The sequence below is a fragment of the Copadichromis virginalis genome, linkage group LG19 (assembly GCF_057382275.1).
Source record: "Copadichromis virginalis isolate Kocher_CV1m ecotype Utaka linkage group LG19, C_Virginalis_male_GT1.1, whole genome shotgun sequence".
In the NCBI taxonomy this organism is placed as follows: domain Eukaryota; kingdom Metazoa; phylum Chordata; class Actinopteri; order Cichliformes; family Cichlidae; genus Copadichromis; species Copadichromis virginalis.
In genome coordinates, this window is record NC_140636.1 from 7115001 (window position 1) to 7120907 (window position 5907).

A 5907-nucleotide genomic window follows, 5' to 3' on the forward strand; every position below is an offset into this window, starting at 1 on the left:
AGAGATGTGTGTCAGTTATGAGAGTGAAATTATGGAATGGACTTAATGATGAACTGAAGATGTGTTTTTCTTTGTCATTTTTCAGGAAGAATTTAAAAATTTGTATCATACAAGGTAATAGAAATTTGGTTTGATGAATAACTTTGTGTTGATTTAATTTCTTGATTTATCATTGACTTCTTTTCAAATTGTTATATAACTTACTTATCAATGCTATTTATTTTCTAGGTTAAGGATTTGATTATTGCTATGGGGGTAAAGGATAGGATAATTATAAGCCACAAGGCTTCAGCCTATTCCTTTTTCGGTTACTGTTTGATTGAGTACTTTATATAAATGACAATCTGTTGTTGTTGTTGTTGACTGAAATAAATACTTCACATTCATTCAAAAATTATCATAACTCTGGATTTACTGGCCTGTAATTAAAATTCCAAAACTTTGAAGTCCAAACTTTCAATATGGGCTGAAATACAGACTCAGCGTGGCTGCAGCTTGTTGCTATGTCAGCTTAAATTGGTCATGTGATTTGGAGGTGCAGCGTGTCCGTGGACGTCAGAGGGTTAATAAAGCTCACCTTCCTTCCATTTCCAGAGTGTAACAACCAACCACCTGTGTGAAATCTGAAATTCCCATGGTGTTGTTCGAAATGCACTCTGGCACAATCATAGGCATCGGTTGCTACTGAAAACAAGAAAAAAGCCGGTCCGTGCTATGGGCTGACCTATTTGTTAATGTTGGAGGGGGGTAACACTATGCAATATATTCAGTTTTAGCATTTATATTCACTGTTGACTGTAACTATGCTCAAAGTGTTAATGCTATCTTATTTTAATAAACAACACTGTCATATGTAAAACTGGGGTGGCACTTGGGGTGGCAACTGATCATTTTAGGGTGGCACTTGCCACCCTTCTAGATCCGCCCCTGTTTCTAACACCAAAGTTTGTTTTGTGCCCAAATCATTTTGCAGATCATTAGAATGAAAGTTATTGGCCATGTTTGCATAGCCCTTTTTAAAATGATGCTTTCATGAAATTATTGTATGTTGGGTGGTGGTCAAGGCTGGTCAGGGTTCAGACTGACAAGTGGGACATTGAATGTCCCCTCTCTGGTGGGGAGGGAGCCTGAGATTGTCTAAATTTGAGTCTGTTCTATACCAAATGCAGAAAAAAAATGTTTTAAGAAAGCAATTAAGTTCGTGCTCCAAAAAATATGATTGTTTGCTTGCAAGGCACCAGGAGAGAGGAGTCCTCCATCAGAGATCTCTGTCTCTCTTCCACAGCATGTCTTTCATCCTGTCTTCCTTCTCTCACCCCAACCAGTCGCAGCAGATGGCCCCACCCCTCCCTGAGGCTGGTTCTGCTGGAGGTTTCTTCCTGTTAAAAGGGAGTTTTTCCTTCCCACTGTCGTCAAAGTGCTTGCTTGTAAGGGGTCATATGATTGTTGGGTTTTTCTCTGTATGTATTATTGTAGGATCTACTGTACAATGTAAAGCACCTTGAGGCGACTGCTGTTGTGATTTGGTGCTATATAAATAAAATAAAATTGAATTGAATAGATGGTGTGGTTAGTGGAGATGGTCGCCTGCAGGTTCAAGCTCATTGCATCTCCAACCCACGTTCACTGCCACTGCACTTAAGGGAAGTTAAAGACTTTCTTCTGCACTTACATTTGGATCACCTCGATCCATGATAGTCATTCAGGCAGTAATGCCTGGACTGGAAACAAGCCATCCTTAACCCTTAGATGCACACGTGGGGTCAAAAATGACCCCAGGGGTTGTTTTTCTTCAAAATCTTTAAAATGCAAAGTTGTAATATATTCATATTCGAGGTATTCCTCACAAAACATGTTTGTAACATGAGGCCATTTGCATTTTTATTTATTTTTTCATTAATTTTAAAAAAAATGCAGTTTTTGGATCACTACCCCACTCTTCCACAAGCGGGGTCAAAAATGACCCCAGGCAGTTCCTATGGAATCTTCTATGAAACTTTCATTCTTAGCAGCTCTCACTGACCCACTTACACTTCTGATGGATCAAGAATTAATTTTTACACAGTAACATACGTGATTTATAGTCAGGGCTGCACATAAGTGGTCTGCAGGTGTGCATTCGCTGTCAAAATAAAAGTATTCCCGGAAATTCAGAGAATAGGCGCTTCTTTTGTTGTGGAGGAACACCAAAGTAATTGCCTACGGAGCTTGCTTATTCGACATCTTTAAGAGTTCTGAACAAATGTCTGTCCTCCTCTTATGTTCGTAAACGCGCATTCCAACTTCTTATCTGGTTCTGCAAATGCGCACCTGCGGATCATTTATGTGCAGCCCTGTTTATAGTTTCCTGTGCATTTCAAACATTGTCCTTTCTGATGTTTTTTTTTTTAATATTTAAAGTAGCATGGTTGCTATGAGGCCAGCAAGGATCCCTGTGGACTTACAAATGATCCAGGACGGATGGGACGAAGAGCCCATCAGAGGCACTGACTCAGAATCTGACATCTCAGCTCAGCTATAGAGGACCCAGACTACTGTCCCCCCCCCCCCACTTAACAAGGCCAGTCAGATACAGAGGAGTCCTCCGATGAGTCCTCTGAAGAGAAAATGGATATTGAGTCTAACAGAATGAGCCCCTCTTACTGCTCTAGCCACAATATTCTGAATTAGTCAGCCAGGGCTTGCAGTTGGGTTTAGTACTTTCTCCCCAGTAAATGCATGGAAGATGTTCATGTCTGATAGTATAATAGAAGAGGTGCTGTCATACACAAACATGGAGGCACGAAGAGTAGCCACAGACAGGGGAAAAGAGGGGAAAAATATAATCAAACATAAGCTCCTTGGCCTTCATTTGATTGACCATTTTTGCAGGAAGTGAGAAGAACTGGGATGTACAAGTCGGAGTGCTTTTTGGGAGTCCTCTGCATAACCCATTGTACAAGGCCACTATGTCAATTCAAAGATTTAAAGATATTCGCCGTTTCTTGCACTTTGATGACAAGAGGACCAGAGCCTACCGACTGAAAACAAACCATATGGCAGCTTTCAGCTACGTATGGGGCCTGTTCCTGGTCAACTGCAGGCAGAGATTCATCCTCAGTGATTGTGTTACAGTGGATGAATAACTTGTGCCTTTCAGAGGGAAGGCCCAGCTTCTGCAGTATATGGCTAGCAAGCATACAAAAGTGATACAAGTGATACAAAAACTGCAATTTCTTAAAATTAATGAAAAAATAAATAAAAATGCAAAGGGCCTCATGTCACAAACATGTTTTATGAGGAATACCTCAAATATGAGAATGTCACAACTCTTCGTTTTAAAGATTTTGAAGAATAACAACCGAGTTTATAGCAAAATGCATTGTTTCGATTTGGGGTCATTTTTGACCCCACTCGTGGAAGAGTGTAGGTACTGGTAAGTTGTGCATCCAAGGGTTAAAATATTACAACATTCCAGCTCCTTGGATGGAAAAACAAATGTGTTGTTTAAATTAGAGACTGCACTTGTGACAGCACAATAAATATATTTTATTTTGATGATATAAGTAATTTAAGTAGAAAACAAACTTGCATTTGAAAATAAAAGTTGGGCTGATTTTAACATCATTACAAAAAGTGTTGTTAATTATTTTTAATCATATTCAGGTTACTACAAATTGTTTTTTCATTTAGTTGAACTTGAAATGTTTGTCAGTAGGTAAACAATTAGTATTGTACAGTCAGAAATATCAAGTTATTCTTAATACTGCATACTTGCAATGAATAAGTTGTCCTAACAGTCATCTTAAGTAAGCTTTACTTTTTTTTTTTTTGAGGCAACGAGTTTGCATAGTTTTTTTAGTTCTGGAAACCAGAGGCGGAGCCAGACATTTGAAACACCCGGGGCTTAGCCCAAAGAGTAGTATGCATGTGGGATTTTTTTTTTTTTTTTTTGGGGGGGGGGTGTAGAAATGACTGAAAGATTAATAGGCTCTGTTCAAAAAAGAATGACTTCATATAGGGAAAAATATATATCACATGTGCAGGACGCCTTAAACTAGTTTTTTAATTAAGCAGCAAGGCAGAACAAGGTCAGGGCTGCATCAAGACACGAGGACTAAACCCCAATTCAACCAGACCCAGAACTGATCCAGAATTAAAACAGGACTACAACAGTTCAAAATCAGGACTACTGAGGACTTAACCAAGACAGAACCAGAATCAGAACTAGATGATAGCACTAAAAATCATCATAGACCTGCACTACACTTATTTTTTAATTCTACCAAAGTCCACTATTTAGATTGAGAAAAGTTTATATAATTATTTAGCCTTGTTGTGCAAACAAGCCTGCAGAACTTAATAAATACAGAATTTGAAAAATAACAAACCTAAAAAGAAACACTAGGTACGAGATACATGAGGACCTGTGATACGGTGATACTTTTGGTAAACAACCATTTGACTAACATGTGTGTCTCACCTGCTCTTGTTCATCTGTTCTGTCCTCGTTCTCCTCTCTCTCCCTCTTTGTGCTGACAATCATCAAATATACAGTTGAAACCAGATATTTACTCTTCAGATAAAAACACTTTTTTAATTGTAACATCAAATCAGACTAAATGTTTATTTCTTTAGATTGATAAATATAAAAACATATTTGTTAACTTTAAGAGTAAAGAGAGAAACTATCTGTATTTCTTAATTGCAAATGGCACCAAATTGTATTCAAACTTGAGCCACATTTATGGAGCTCCACAGTTCTGTTCCTGGTGTTTTGGTTGATATCTCTTGATTTTCCCATGTCAAAGAAACAGGCTCTGTGTTTTGCCTTATATGCATCCACAGCTGTGCCACCAGTTTACTCACATGGACTCTACTAACCTATCAGAAGCTTCTTCAGCTCAGAATGGAATCGTCTGGAGTTTTCTTATTAATTAACAATAAATTTAGTGTACATGTACTCCTAAATTTGATGAAAGTGATAAAAATAGCTCTGTCTCTCTTTATTCTGAAATTTAACTAATTCAAAATATATTTCAATATTTATCTAAAACAAAAATTTACTCTAAATTGATGTTGTACAGTAAAAATGTTTTATGTTTTCTCCCTAAAGTGTATGTAAATATCCTGCTGTGTACTGAAATCCCTCTTGTTTTGCATAGAAATATACTGAACAACATACAAAGCACAATATATAAAATAACATTTACCTGAGTTTTTTCTTTGAAAGAACCCTCGAATGTCCATTCTTATGTTTCAGTACATAACTGAAACCGATTTAGTCGGGGAGGGTAAGAACTGAGAATATGAAATAAACACACGTAAGCTAAGACTCTAAAAAAAAATAGCATTTGTTCGGCTTTTCATTTCGCCATTTGTTGATTCACTTGAAGAGCAAGTAACGTAATATTGGTCAAGTGATCAGTTTCATATCAATCTTTCGTGATGCACCGTCATATTTACATTATTTGTACGGTACGAATGATTTGCTTTGGTACCTGGTCAAACTTAAGCTCTCCTTAGTATGGCTGGCTCCGTCTCTCCAACAGTGCACTCACGGGCAGCAGCTGCCCCGCCCCCTCGCTCAGTCGCTTAGTGCCTGAGCTTGGATCATACCAATATCAGGGGGGGATTCACGCACAGTCGTAAATTCCCACAGTGTGCACTATGTGCTTCGAATATTGTGTGTACTTTTTGTTTTATACAGTTGTCAGCCAGGCATCTAACTATGAAAAAATTACACTCCAAAATACCCCGGGCTTCTGACAAAACAACCCGGGCTTAAGCCCCGTAAGCCACTCCCCCGCTCCGCCCCTGCTGGAAACTAAATAGGTTTTTACTAGGGGTGGGTTTTTATAATCGATTCATCGATTAAAATCGATTCTGGCTTGGATAACGTAAAATCGATTCATTAAAATCCTGAAT

At 38.3% G+C, this 5907-nt stretch overlaps 1 long non-coding RNA gene across 1 annotated transcript; it reads right to left on the bottom strand.

The window, feature by feature from the left end:
* Positions 1–3861: 3861 nt before the first annotated feature.
* On the bottom strand, positions 3862–5539 carry LOC146685447 (uncharacterized). The gene is made up of 3 exons (XR_014916755.1): positions 5481–5539; positions 5193–5280; positions 3862–4514 (listed from the first exon to the last, which is right to left on the bottom strand). It is a non-coding gene; the product is annotated as an uncharacterized LOC146685447 (long non-coding RNA).
* Positions 5540–5907: the final 368 nt, after the last annotated feature.